We start from the raw sequence: 15,224 nt of genomic DNA on the forward strand, positions 1-15,224 counted from the left end.
GTTGTTTTCTAAGTTGTTCTAGCTCAGAATGAATTTCCACAGTTTTACTTAAATAAATTTACTTATAAATTATTTCAATGCACATGGATGCAAATTGACACTTAAGAAATGAGCATTCAGCAAAGCTCTGATTCAGCAAAGTCTTTTGAAGTGCTCATTAAAGCCATTATATTGTGTTATTCGGATGTAACCTGAAGTGCTGAGTGCCAGTGGTAAGTGCAGTACATCATAGTTTTCTGCTGTGTGGGCCAACACCAGTGTCTACCTGCTAGGTTCCACTTCTGTGAGGTGTGCAAGAAGAGATCAGCTTTAAATGAATTAGCTGAGTTCTCTAAATCAAAAGGAAAGATTTATTTTTTCCATGGAAATTACTTTGAGGTATCAGGTTTTGTGAGAAAGGATGCAATAATTCATGTCACTGGCAGGAAGCTCAGATTTCTCCATTCTTTGACTCAGATTAAGAACTTGCTGGACATGAATATCTGGGCCTTCATTCCAACCAGCCTCCTTGGAGTGTTTAGAGGTCTTCTAGGAGCTTTCTTTTTTCCCCTAAATTTAAAGATGAATCAGTTACATATGCAGTTCTTTAATTCAATTCCAAAATCATCCCTTAGAAAAACAAGCAACCTTCTGGAGACTGTGTTTATCTTTGTAAGTAAATAATATGGTTTTCTTAATTATATAACATTTAAAGAGACTAATGAGGGCAGGTCACAAGCTGCTGGATGAAAAAGTGAATCTGACCTGCTGGTACTTAATAATGTGTAATAGAGTAAAGATAACGTGGATTTTCAAAATTCATATATGTATTTAGTGTTGGTACATATATAAGAATAAAGAAGATTTTTTTTCTTTGTTTGGTTCAGTTTGGTTTGGTTTTTATGCTTGAAGTGTTTTACCTGTAGAGTCACTCTGCTGCTGCTTTTCTACTCTGATGATACTTTATCAGCTTAGTGACACATAGCAGTTGTGTTGGTGTGCTTTTGCATTTATTTGCAATCTTTGGAAAGCCAAAATGTCCTGATAAGACGTGATGGGGCCACTTTACATCTAGGCTTTGGAGTTTCCATTTGGTATCATACATCTTTGGGGAGAGTCATGCCATTGGAAAAGAAAGGGTACAGGCAAAGGGTTCCTGTATTTTGAATATTTTAATGTTTTTCAGTTTTCTGCTTTGGTTATAGTTTAAGCATGTTATGAGGAACATGATGACCTCAATAATCCTATAAAGACAGGCTGAGAGAGTTGGGTTTGTTCAGCCTGGAGCAGAGAAGCCTCTGCTGAGGCCTTAGAGCAACTTCCAATACCTGAAGGGGGCTGCAAAAAGGCTGGAGAGGGACTTTTTACAAAAAGAGCATGTAGTGACAGATTGGGGGTCAAGGCTTCAAACGTAAAAAGGACGGGTTTAGATTAGATACTATAAGAAATTCCTGCACGTGAAGGTGGTGAGACACTGGACAAGGTTACTCAGGAAAGTTGTGTACTCCCCACCCCTGGAAGTGCTCAAGGCCAGGCTGGTCTAGTGGAAGGTGTCCCTGCTCATGGCAGGGATATTGGAACTGGATGATCTTTCAGGTGCCTTTCAATGCAAACCATTCTATGATTAAATGTGAAGAAAGAAAATCTTCAAAGCTTTTCTACTGCAGTTTTAGTAAATTGTGCAAATTTGAGATGCTATGCAAGTCTCTTTGGTGAATACCTACTTGTCATATGTTTTCTTTATTTCCATTATTTTTGAGGAGTTTTCCAGTCTTTTAAAGTGTTGAGATAGCATATCTTTAGGGAAACTGGTGCACACTGAGGCCCCTTTCTTCTGCCCTCTTACAGGCAGACTTGCCAGTATGTTTTAGTTATGCCATATCTGGTTTTTTATATATAAATCCTGCTTTTTCTTCTCTCCCTGTTGGAGAGGCGATTGCTCAACTGAAGACCAGTGAGTTTGCTATAGAGATGCTCTCCTCCCATCAGCCCACACATCCCTTTGGAAGCTTCCACTCCGAGCCAGCAAAAATATGTAGGTTTCAGGCAAAGGCAATCACCTTGACTTGCATTGACAGCCTGCATGATACTTGGAAGAAAATATTTTATATATGAGAGAGGAAACTTTCGGAGATAAAAGTGTAAATAACTGTAGCTTGAGGCACATGACCAAGTCTCTGCATGCTCTCCACAGACGTACAGATGTGAAAACCATGTTTGCCAATGGTTTACCTCTCCATAGAGTCAGAAAGAGTGCGTTTCATTTAGCTCGTGGAAGTTCTGTGTGCTCTGGCAGTCCTCCACCTCCTCTGCCTGGTCCTGCTCTTGGTCAGAGGAGCAATCTGCTGTTGGGCTCTCTGTTGGCACACCAGAGGTGAAATCTGACCTGGGTAGGAGGAAGAGGGATCCCGGTGAAAGGGCTTTGCTGGAGCATGCCCGTGCTGTTGATGACAGCTGAATTTCAGCTCCTCTTAGTGGCAGGATGCTGGCATTTCTGTTGGCTCATCATCTACTGAGGGAACACACCCCGATGAACCTCACTGCAAGGTTTTTGCTTCCACATTTGAAAGAGTGAGTGAGGTCAGTAAGGGAAACAGGTTTTCTCAGCTTTAGGGAGAGTCCTTCCCCTGCCCAGCCTTCCCATGCTGAGCTACAGCTTTGCTCCTCTATCTCTGTGCAGGTTCATGGCTCTGTGCTGTTGAGCGCTGCAATGAGATATTGTAACCAAAATCCAGTTTTCAATCCAGCATGGGTGAGAAGCGGAGTCCCACGTGTGACTCCCACTAGTCCTGTGGAAATGCCATGGTTTTCGAAGGACCTCTGCTTGCAAGAGGTTGGGCTTGTGACAATTACTGCTTTAACAATTTGGAGCCAGAGTGCTGTGTTTGACAGCTGCTTCCCCTACCACTGGGAAACCTTTGGCTTTCTCATGGTACATTACAAAAACCTTGCACAAACTGCTTAAGCACATAAAAAACACTGTTTATTACTCTCTGGAATAAAAACCAGAACATGCATCAACACAAGCCAGTAAGAGCCAGTACGTTAGAAGACACTATAGAATTAAATGTAAGATCATCTAGCAAAGATTTAGTGCCAGACATAAAGAAAACACTAAGAAAACTCCTCTAAGAGTTATTTTATGTTGTTTAAGAAGTGGTGCCTTGCTGACTCCAAAAGTTCATGGAGTGGTTAGCACCTTGACAGCTCATACCTGAAAATGGGAGAACAGCATGTGTTTTGTAGGGCTGTGGTGCTTATAGAGCTTTTCTGTATATATGTATTTTAGCCTTAATCCTGTATTTTTAAAAATTCTGCCTTTTTTATTTAACCTTAACTTTGTAGCATGAACTGTTTTCAGACTGTTTTTCCTTTTCTGTTAGCTCTAGAAGATCCTACTCAGGTCACAGTCCTTATTTTATTATAACTTGGCAGAAAAAAGGCAGGAAAGAGACTGTTTGATCTGAGAGAGAACCATGCAATTTTTTTTTTTTTTTAATAAACTCACATAATGAGGCAGCTGAAAGAAGCTATGTCACAGTGACTTTAACCAAAAATAATCTTGTATAAACCAGTTTGCATTTAAACTTGGAAAGAACCCATCACGGTATCTTCCACACCCACAACATAACCCGGAGTACCATTCCTTTGACTGGAATTGAATATCTAATCTTCAGCCCATAGATTAGACAAAGCTGTCTTCTGAGTGCCCTACTGCCCCTTGGCCTGCGTTTGCTTCTCCTCAATTCATCACCTTTCTCTCTGTGAGGAAATCACAATGTAGATAATGTTTTGCCAAGAATCTGGCAGAGCTATCTTTCTTTTTCTATTTTTTTAAATCACGCTGACTAATGCTTCTGTTTCAAAAGCTCAGTGTTTCCATGGGCAGAGTGGACAATTTAAGGATATATGCATATGTACTTCATATATAAGCTGTCAAAACTTTAAAGGGAGACTTGAGAGGATTATTTTCCTTTCTGCCTAGCTGTGAAGATAGGCTACTGCTTGAAACGTGTAGCCACTGGCTTCAGGCTAGCTGTCCTTCTAGCTCCCTTTGGACTTTGGAGTTTTGGCAAAAAGTTGACCTGGGTTTGAACTATCCCAGAGTCAAGTTTTCAAAAACAAAACCTGACCTAAGCTTTGTGAAGGCTGAGCTACTCCCAGTTTCATCTGTCTGTTGTAGATGTGTTCTGCCCATAACATTATAATCTTTGAGATAGAGGGGAACAAAGGCTTGAGATACAATTGTCTGACAATTTGTCACAATTGCACACAGCTGAATCTTGACTTAAAGGTTTCCATAAATGTGCTGAGCTCTTTAATAGCTATCCACAGAGAGGACGAAACCTTGTGCTTGGAAAATGTATTATTACTCTGGTTGTGTGTTCCTGTAATTTTTCTCCCGATGTCTACTGAAATACTTTCTAATTTTTTTTTTGTTGTTATTTTGGGTGTATCTTCCTTTGTCTATAAATATAAATTAATCTCAATTAAGATAAAACCCTGAACATTAGTTTTGAATGAAATATAACTGTTACATTGAACTATATTATGATGAAAAATAAGGCAGCACTGAAATGCAGTGCAGTCATCTCATAAAATCTCTCTTTGGTTTTGGTGAATGCAAAGCAGCCAGTGAAAACCCCTTCTGCTGTGTTCTATTTCAAACATTTTTGGTTTCATTCATGTTTACTTCAAAATGGCTGTGTGGAAATCTAGAAGGACCTGATAAAGTATCTTCAGCCATTTGGATTGCAGGGTCTGTCTCCACTATGTAGGATCTAGTTAGCTTTAGACTTTATAGCTGTCTAGTACTGCTAGGATGTCTAGGAACTTATTTTTGTGGATTAACTGAGTATTAATCCTTTCATAACATCCTCATGAGAGAAGGGAAGCAATAAGTTTGCAAGTTAGAAACAAATCTTTAACTGTTCCTACTGACCAGGGACTTCAAATTTGCATAAATGTGGAGAAATTCAAACTGAAACAGTGGACCCTTTCTGACACACAGTATAATTTTAAGTTCCAACGGCAAAAACCATAAAGAAAATCACACAGATCCCAAGTCCCTGCTGTGCACAAGTGGCAGCCTGCAAAGAACTCGGTCTGGCTGCATCTCCACCCTCTGCCATGGTGCAGTGTGTAGAGCATTCTGGCTGTGTGTAGAGCATTCCATGTGCTCCAAACCTTCCTGGAGGTACCAGTGCTCTCTGCTGGCCAAAGGGTCAGAGGCCAGTCACCTGGTTGCAGCAGTCGCATCCCTGAAGTTAGATTGGATGAATGTCGGCCTCACTCATTGCTTGTGAGCAAATGTGGATACATGGACAGGACAAAAGGGCAATTTTCTTGTGGTAAGTGGCGGCATTATTGGGTTTAGACACTTCTTTCTTTGTTTTGGTCCATCCTGACATCTCACAACAGACTGTTTACTTAATGCCTGCGCGTATGTATGGCAACTCTTACAGTATATTTACTGTATTTCTTTCCTTGCCCTCTTGTCTTGAGTGTGAGATATTGCCACATGAGAAACAACTCAGAAACAGAAGTGGGGAGGATCACCATGAGCATATCTATGGGAATACAGTTATTAACCATTTCTTTCAGTTAGCTGTTACAAAGATTTCAGATGGAAAAAATTTAAAGGTGTGTCAGACCTGAGTATTTAAAATTAATTCATGTAGACACAGAAGTTACACTTAATCTTTTAATCACTGAAATTTAATCACACTTAAACTTTTCCAGTGAGAGGCATTTGCTGACATGTCAAAATAAGGGGGGAAAAAAGGAAAAAGAAAGAAACAAAAGAGAACTAAACACGTAAAAGAGCATGAAATGTGGCTGTATGTACCACACAAGTTCTTCAATTTGTAATCCTAATTCTGCTTTACAAAACATAAAGGCCTTTTAAACTGGTATATAAGTCTATAGCAGATAGGCTGTGCTTGAACTGGAAATCTGAAACTGGAAACTGATGAAAAATCTTTGTTATTCTCAGCTCCAACTGGCTGAGGGACATGATTTGATCAGTTCTCTCTGTGGGGACACAAATAGGTAACCCAGCACAAACTGTAATCCAGGAACTTGAAATGGCAAGTATTGTTTTAATAAACAGGCAGGGAATATGTGACTGAATGTTTTGGGATTCTGTGGTTAAACAGCTGAAGAGATCCTTGAATCTGAAACAGGCTTTGCAGTACAAGTATAATTCTTAACAAATACATATGAGGAATCCAGAGGAAGTAGAAAAGTACTTGCTCAGACTGAGGTTAAATGGTAGCTTGATTTCACAGCCATTGCAAATGGCCACTGCCAACATCTAGTTTTGCAAATTCATAATTTTGTAAAATGTATTTATTCATCCTTCCACGTGGGCAGGATCATATACACATTGCATAAAACAAATTGTAAATGCTGACTAGCTTGCCATTAGTGATGGGACTCATGTCATGGTTTAGGAATGGTATTCCCCAATTTAGTACTACCATTAAAAACCATGAGCTGCTCCTCTCCCCTCTCTGGTGTGAGAAAAAAAGGAGAAATCATAGATTGAGGTAAGAACAATTTACTGGAAATAGCACTGAGATAAGGAAACAAACAGTAACAGCAACTATAGTAATAACAAAAATATACAAACAAAAAGATGATTTACAAGCCAAATGCTCACAAAGCCCAAGACAAATGAAAAACAATGGTGGACAGACCCTCTGCCTTCCACACTTACTCCTTCTTGAAAGAAAAAGAGCCCTTTTCCCCTCTCCCTGGCTTTTCAGATGTTCCTGACAAAAAATGGCATTGAATTGCACAAGTTCTTCACTGTCTCCACCCCATCCCGCTGATCTGGGCTGGAACCAGGACAAAGCTTATTTAAGTCTATGGAAGGCACACATGCTTTCCTATGCTTGCTACCAATTCTAGTCTGTTATTTGACTTGTAATACTTGATTCAGTGTTGTTTGCTGTAACATGTATTTACATTTTCTTTATAAAAGCAGCCTTTGTCACTTAGTACCAGGACTGGGTATCAGTGGCTATTTGGGTTGCTACAGGAAAAGCTTTTTCCTTCACTCTGACATACTTTTCCCCCCCTCTTCCTTTATTTTAAGGACTAAATGCTTGCAAAATGTTACTTTTAAAGACAAAACTATTCTTTGCTGTTAAGGAAAAACATCTGAAACCACATTAATTTTTTTGTCTGTCTCTGAATCAAAAATAGCCAGGCTGATCCAACCTAGAGGCTGGACGGTCTTAATGCCAATTTTTCATTTGGTGTGGCTACAAGTTATAAAGAGTACATCATGTTGAAACTGGATAGATCTGTAAGGAATTAAGCATCAAATCGTTCTGGACTTCGTAAGGTCATGCACATGCTGAAGGTAGTGATGATGTCTTTAATGAGCTTGTAATAAGACTCAATGTGGAAAGGAAGCTTGTTCACTCTTCTCTTTTTCTTAGGAATTGAAAAAGGGAATTTTGATTGCAGCTGTAAGACTTTAGTTAGGATCATTGAAATTTGGCTCATCTCGGCATAGTGTGAGCTTATCAGTCAGTGCTCCACAAGCAGATAAATATAATTACCCTTTTGAGATCCAACAGATTAGTATTAAGCACGCTTGCTACTTTAAGAGATGCAGTAAGAACCAAGTAACCAAGAAATTGTAAGATGCTGATTTTTGTCTTGTGTACTGATCCAACTCGGTCAAGTGTATAGTTTTGCTTTTAAACTGTGATAGTGAAAGATTGCAGCTCCAGATGGGGCTGTATGTGGCTATGCCAGCATGACAGCACTTCCTTCTTCTGTCGTAGCTTCTCCTCACACATTTACACTGAACAGTGCTTTCAGTAGTGTTTTGTAGCTCTTCCAGCAGGCATTGATATTCCTTGGAGAAGGAGGAATAGGAGGTCATGGGAAGGAAAGAGAAGGGGATTAAGAAGCAATGGGTTTCTTCTATCAGCAAGTCTCAGTACTGCACATGTATTCCTGCAGTGTGGCAGTGCAGTGCTCCTGTTGCCACCAGGGAGAAATCTGTCTCCACCAAATGCACTGATTTCAAACAGGAAGAGTTGGTGCTACAAAACCCTGTGTGTAAACAAGCCCTACACCTCCATTCTCTGTGCTTTGTTCTTCTTGCTCAGCCATTTGTACTTTCATTGTAAAAAAACCACTTTCTTCTGTTGTTTCTCTCTCAGTTATTTTGGCATTGCTGCAAGCTTCGAATTGCTTCTCGGATGTGCTGTTTTTTGAGTGTGCATTCCTTTACTGGTAGCAAAGACATATGTACAGAACTTCAGGCTTTGATATAAGTGAGTTACACAAATCATATGGCTTCGAAACCACAGCAGAGTAATCAGGTTTTTCTTCTTTTATTGACCATTATGAATTTGGAATATATTCTTGTTTGAGAGGTTAGAGTAATGTAAAAAGCAAATACAAGATTGGGAAGTATCTTGTGTCCCTTTGGTTGCCAATCTGGAGTCTGGAAGAAATTTTCTTGCACTAGATGTTGGCTGCATTTTAATTTTTCCTTGTAGTTCTGAGCAGGGATCAGGTGGGTCAAATACCACAGATCTCCTGCTCTTTGTTCCAGGAACAGAGTTCATATTGTTGCTGTCTAATCTGTGGTGATGTCCAAAGCATGCCGGCTGCTTTCCAGACTGGAAGAAGGAAGTTGTACCTGCTTGGAGAGTTCAGTTGTTCCAGATGACAGAGATTGAGAAAGTGTCCAGGAATAGCAGAGCTGTGCAGAAAGGCTGGCTGTGGTCAGCGTGATAACCGGCAGTCTAAGCAGCAAAATGTTGAAATAACTGGTACCAGTGTTTACCAAAGGAGAGCTTTAAGAATGCGTGGGACAGACATCTTTGAGGTGTGGTTTGAGTATGGCCTGTGCTGCTGTGGAAAAGGAAACCTCTAAGTCCTTCCAGCTCTCCAGTGCAAAGCTTTCTAATTGCAAATACATCCATCGGCTCCCAGTGCTGTGCTTATCCACCAAGTGTTCTTCAGGAATGATACATTCTTGGTCAGCTAATCCCCTTTGATAGAGTTACAGTTGTGTGGGCAAAGCAGTTAAGGCTGGGCTATGTATTTTAATATTTTTTTTCCCGTTTTCTGTGTTTAGATAGCATAAAGTAGTTCCTGGTTTTGGGAATCTGGGGTTTCAGCAGCCAGAAGATTACATAGAGGAATATAAGCATTAATAAAACAGATAGATTAGGAGAATAAATAACAAACTGATCTAATAAACTAGATTTATTAGTTAACAAAACAACTTAATTGGGATATATAAGGGAATGTTGGCTCTTTGTGTAAATCGACACACTAGCAAGGCAAGGTATATTCATCCATTTAATAATTTTTATTGTCTTACTTTTAATATTTAAGCATAAATCAGCTCAAGAGGGAAATTTCAGAAACAAGCTCTTCATCAAATGCATGGATTTGTCTGGATAGAATCATATTGATATTCTAATCAAGTCATCAGCCAAGGTAAGGGGAGTTATGTGGTTGTTCCTTAAGAAGAAGCTCAACTTGAGGGTATATTGAAGCATATTCACTCATAAAGCAGGTTTTCTTTAAACTAATGTAATGCTCCCTTCTGACATATCAGAACTAACTGAGACAAATACGCTGGGAAGATCCTGAGTTGCTGCCTCTGAAAAGAAGGCGAGAAGGAGTCCTGCTCCAGTAGTCTAGTTGCCTTTCTTTGGCTTAAATCGCTGCAGTTTCTCCTTATTTAGATCAGGTTTAACATCATACAGACCAGACTTGAGAGACCATATATTTTTTGTTCTCCTGGAAGTGCCCCAGATGCTGAAGCTGTCATGTAAACACATTGCTTTTTAAATATAAGATTAAGGCAAATGAGAACTACTACTACTATTTTTGTAAAAGGACCTTCTAATATTTTGTATCTCTGCATGTCTCTTCCTTCTCTTCCTGTTGCAGATGCTGCGCTTCCAGTTGAAGGTGGGAAGCAAGGGATCACATAGCTTTTTAAACATGAGACTCATGAAGAATCTGGATGCATATCCCTCTGCATTGCTTTAGCATTTTATTTCATTCTTAGCTGTTGAACAGCAGGTTCTGTGCTTGCCAGTGGCCTGGTTATTCCTATATTTCAATTCTGGTTTGTGCTTTCTATATGAAAGGCCTCTGTCAAGTAGCAACAATCTGAATGGTAGGTTGAAACCTGGCAATAGCAAAGCACCAAGTGCTTGGAGGAAGCTGTATAGGTAGAACAGGATGGGTTGCTTGGAAAGAGATGCTAAAATTGGGGAAAAGAATGAAGAAATATCATCTGAGAATAGCTGTGGAACGACCATAGCCAGAACCATGGACTTTCCAAGTGTAGATCATTTGAATCCTCTGGGGATCCAGAAAGAGTTTTGGCTTCTGGCTCCATCTCTGTAACTGTAGGACTATGGGTTCAGATCCAGACTTTTCATCTGTTCCTTATGTATGTAATAGCCTGAACCTTAATCTTGGACACAACACCCTGAACTTTGGATAAAACTACAGTTGGGTCTTTGTTGTAGTTTTTAGAAAGCTGTTGTGGACTAGAGCAAGGTTCTTGCAGTAATGCTGAGAAGCTTAATGTTCAACAAGCAAGGGGTCATGCCTGCAGAGTGCATAATGCCATTCAAAAATATTGAAAAAATATAAAAATAATTAGTTGTGTGCACAACCTCCTGCCTTTGCCCTATCCCTGTGTATTCACCTCCCGCCCTCCCCAAAATATTGTCTAAATCAATTTTTAATATGCGGTGTTTGCTGAAATGTGGTGTACTTGGCTGAATAAATATAGACAGTTAAGTCTATCAGTCAGCACTCACTGTTTTTGATCTGATAATCTAATTTTTATAACCAGTCTAGAACTACATAGCTTTTTAAAAACCATTCCAGAACTGCATTCATCAATCAAATACATCAGTTGTATGAATAAATGGAAAAAAGTTGTGTAATGGTGCAAGATGATGCTCCTCAAATCATAGAATATCCTGAGCTGGAAGAGACCCACTAAGATCATCGAAGTCCTCCTGGCCCTGGACAGGACACTCCAAGAATGACACCATGGGCCTGAGACTATTTTCCAAATGCTTCTTGGACTCTGACTGGTTTGGTGCTCTGACCACTTGCCTGGGGACCCTGTTCCAGTGTCCAACCCTGCTCTGTATGAAAAACATTTTCCTGATATCCAACCTAAACCTCTCTTGTCACAGCTTCAGGCCATTCCCTCAGTATTGGGATTATGTGAGAGCGGGACTTCTGAGAGATGTTTTAAAGCATGATTTATTGCTATGATCTTCATCAGTCTCGGAGAGGGTGAGAATGTCTTCACGTCATTTGTCAAAGGTCACAAGATCTCTAGCTACAATGCCTTTTAAAGATTTATTAGTCAATAAACTACCGCCACAAAATTTGTTAGTGTTTTCACCCCAATCACTAATTATATTATTTTACACATTTTGCTGCAGTGCAGATCTTCTTTGTCAATCATATAATGCCACACAAACCTACAGAACTACACCTCAAAACTTCTTACTAGCTTTATAACAAATTCTCTAGCCAAATTTTCTACTCTAAAACTTTCCACAACCTAGCTTAGCTACTTAAACTACAAATCCACATTCTTGCTTCTGGTCTCTAAATCTGGAAGCCTTTTCCAAGGTTTCAAATCAAACTGTGTATTGGTTTGATACTGGGCCTGCGGGACCTGAGGGTCCTGTCACTGGTCACACAGAGAAGACATCAGTGTCCGCCCCTCATCTTCCCCTCAGGAGAAAGTTTCAGACTGCAGCTAGGTCTCATCTTCTCTAGTCTGAGCAGACCAAGTGACCTCAGACACTCCTCATAAGGCTTCTCCTCAAAGCCCTTCACCACCCTTGTGGCTTAATGCCTTTTTTATACTGTGGTGCCCAAAACATCCCACAGGACTCGGGATGGGGCTGAGGTGAGGCCACAGAGCAGAGGGGACAATCCCCTCCCTCGCCTGATGCTGTGCCTGATGCCCCCAGGACAGGGTTGGTCCTCCTGGCTGCCAGGGCACTGCTGGCTCTTGCTCATCTTGCCATCAGCCCTGGGGCCCTTCCTGCAGGGCTGATCTCCAGCCCCTTGCTCAGCAAAACACTGGAGAATGCGGGCATCGATCCCACTACCTCTCGCATGCTAAGCGAGCGCTCTACCATTTGAGCTAATTCCCCCCGTGCACAGTCAGAAAAGAAATAACTATATAATATATATCATAAAAATGGCCATTGTATGAATAACAACAATAATTATTATTCACCATTTCTGGGAAGTGAATGTACAAATCCTGCTCACTGTCTGGCACTTGAGTCTGTATATCTAATTCCTTGCATATGGGATGGAATGTTGTGTATCACATCAGCAATTACCTGCTGTGCTACATTTTGGTTTAGCTCTTCAGTTAGTTCTGGCCAAGTCATTAATACCAATTACTCCTTTTTGCCCATTTATTATTGGAGTATAGTATTTTACTTGCCAGGTTTATGGGGCAAATGCAGATTTAATTTTGAGAAATTATATAAGGCTGGAATTCTAGAAGTGTGGCCTTTTAATCTGAAATACCCCAGTATGTGTTTTTGTGACCTATACTTTTGACTTTTGCTATAAGGTTAATTCTCATTGTGCTTGGAAGGACATGAAGGCAGACATGCTGTTTGTCCTTTTTCTTCAGAGTGTGGTAAATCTGGCAGCTTCATGCTTGTGATTGGCATTAAGTAAATGGTCATACTAAGGAAGGTTGCTAGAGCTTTTGTGGGAAAATAGTTTCTACAGAACCTGACAAAATTAATCTGGGATGAAAAACATATTGAAGCATTTCCAGAAAACACCATCACTGGCAAAAATTATTGCTCTTTTTCTTCTCATATACGGCTGCAGAGGAGTTTTGTGTGGCAGGAAGATGGGATTGATCCTTGTTTCCTTTATTCAAACTAGTGAATATGGAGTATGGATTGATACAGGTCTCTGCTGCTATCAGAGCTGCCTCATTTTAAGAGATGTTTTAAGACTAACCATCTCTCTCACTGTGATAATGGTATGTTGAGTTTTCAAGTATTTTTGTGGCCAAGGTTGAGTTGAGCTTTTCCTGTTGCAGTTAAATAAAGCACTGGTACCCCATGCACATTAAACCAGAGAGAAATAAATTATTGGACTGCCTGTTTTTGGTTTGCCCAAAGAGGGTTTTTTGTTTTGTTTTGTCTGGGAACTTTTACTCGTGAATTGTAAGTTTGGAAGTAACGCCTTGGCTGAGAAACCTGACCATCTCTTTTCCCATCTTTAATTTTTTTTGAGGTTACAGAAACGATAATGCCATCAGTGGTTTACAAAGAAGAAATGGGATGTTTCTGCTGGGTTACAAAACAGCTGTAGGTCACACTGCTTGCCTTGTGAATTCACTTCTGTGGGGGTGAGGGCCTTGTACAATTCACCTTTTAATGCTGGGGTTGAGTGTGGTCTCCTGAATGAAGAAACTGAAGGATTCAGAGTATAGGCAAGTGATCTAATGGGAAATCTCACAGGTCTCTCTGGTCAAGTTATGCCTCATAGATTTCAAAATTTTGGGATTCATTTGGAACACATTTCACATTTCTGTTTCCCCCTCCTTTCGTAACAGAACATCTTGAGTCTGAACTACAATACTTTCCAGGCAAACTTCTGAAAACTGAAGTATTTGCAAATAATATTCTTTTACTTAGAGAGGGTGTTCTTTGCTGATTGCAAATCCCCCTGATTGCAACACCTGGGGACAGTGAGTTGTAAGGCAGAGCTGAAATTCAGCTTAATCAACAGACAAGTGAAATTGAGGTCACAAGGGGGAAGTTTTCACCCTTCCAGGGCAGGACATTCAAGGCCTGTGAGTGTTAGTGTGTGTGGAAATTTCACCCATGACTAAACCCAGACTTGGCTGCCCGACTGGTATTGCCCAAAAGTATCTCACTGAAATCTTTGCAGATGTCAGAATTCACACGGAGTGACTAAGCCTGGATTTTCCCTCCTAGTACACTGTTGCACAGCGTTTGATAAAGTAGCTCTTCATTGGCACTCACACCAAACTGGATCCATGTTAGAGATAGGTGGTGTAAATTGTGTAGGAAGCACTTTTTTTTTTTTTTTTTAATGTTCTAGCTTGAAAGATGTTGTGTGTGCAAAAAAACTTTTCTATTGTGAAATAATAATTGATTATGGAAAAAGTTCTCCTTCAATGTCCTCTTGGTGCTTTATCACCTACTTATCCATTACATAATTAAGTAAAAATGAACTCTGCTGTTTCTGCTTCTGTTATTGCTGCCATGCACATTTTGGAAGTTACTGTGTGAATTGTTGGTCAACTACTAAGTCTGTAAGAGTTGAAGGAGGGAAAGTTGATGCCTGAATGCTGGATGTAAGTTTTCTGAGAGCCCAAATAATGACTAAATGTAATGTCTTTTTCAAAGCAGGCCTTCATTTTCTCGTAATGCCTCAAGATATGTTAATTTAAGTATAATTTGTAAACCATTACTTTATAGTCTTTCTGCAGGTAAAAGTCTTTAGGGGCAAAAGCACTTGATTGACATTTTCCTCAGCTCATGAGGCTGTGCTTTATCACAGAGAAATGAGAGGTGATGATATGCCAGAACACTTGCTGCTCTTAGATGCCAGATCTGCTTTTCACTGAGCTCCAGTGCAAAGAAAATTCCTACATTTTCTTTTCGTCATTCCTACTTTTCTTCCCCACTACCTGTACTTGTTCTCTGTTTTCAAAGTGCCTCTGCACATCCACGTAGAACGTATGCAAAACAATATCTGGAAACTCTTAAGAACTGTAGGGAACTGAGAAAAAAAAGGCCCTATTAAACTGATGAGGATTGCATTGCAGTGCGTTCTGAATTCCCCTAGGTGTCATGTTCTAACCCTTCTGCGCCTCTCTGCACGGGCAGATTCTGTTTCAATTTATGTTCATCCAAGATAAATAGCTGCATTGCTTGAGGAAATATTAATTTTTGAGGAGAAAAAAGGTCTTGGACATGACAATGCAAACACATAATTAAAAGGTTGTGCCCTCAAACCATAAAGTGCACATATTTTTCCTATATTGTCTGATGGGTTCAAAAAGAATTGGGAATGTTTGTTTTGGCTTTTCACAGCCTTCCATTTGGAAACAGTTATGAATGTGGGACTTGTAGTGAACAGGTTTGTAAGATGCTTTTTTTTTCCCCCTCATGGCAGACCCCACAGGCATCTGCCCA

The 15,224-nt window shown here is 40.1% G+C and overlaps 1 non-coding gene and 1 pseudogene across 1 annotated transcript; one reads left to right on the forward strand and one right to left on the reverse strand.

Moving 5' to 3' along the window:
• The window catches only part of LOC136358791 (chloride channel protein B-like), an 87,441-nt pseudogene that overhangs the window by 14,951 nt on the left and 57,266 nt on the right, over positions 1-15,224 (forward strand).
• On the reverse strand, positions 12,101-12,173 carry TRNAA-AGC (transfer RNA alanine (anticodon AGC)). The gene has a single exon. It is a non-coding gene; the product is annotated as a tRNA-Ala (tRNA).

Source organism: Sylvia atricapilla, chromosome 1, assembly GCF_009819655.1.
Source record: "Sylvia atricapilla isolate bSylAtr1 chromosome 1, bSylAtr1.pri, whole genome shotgun sequence".
Lineage (NCBI taxonomy): Eukaryota > Metazoa > Chordata > Aves > Passeriformes > Sylviidae > Sylvia > Sylvia atricapilla.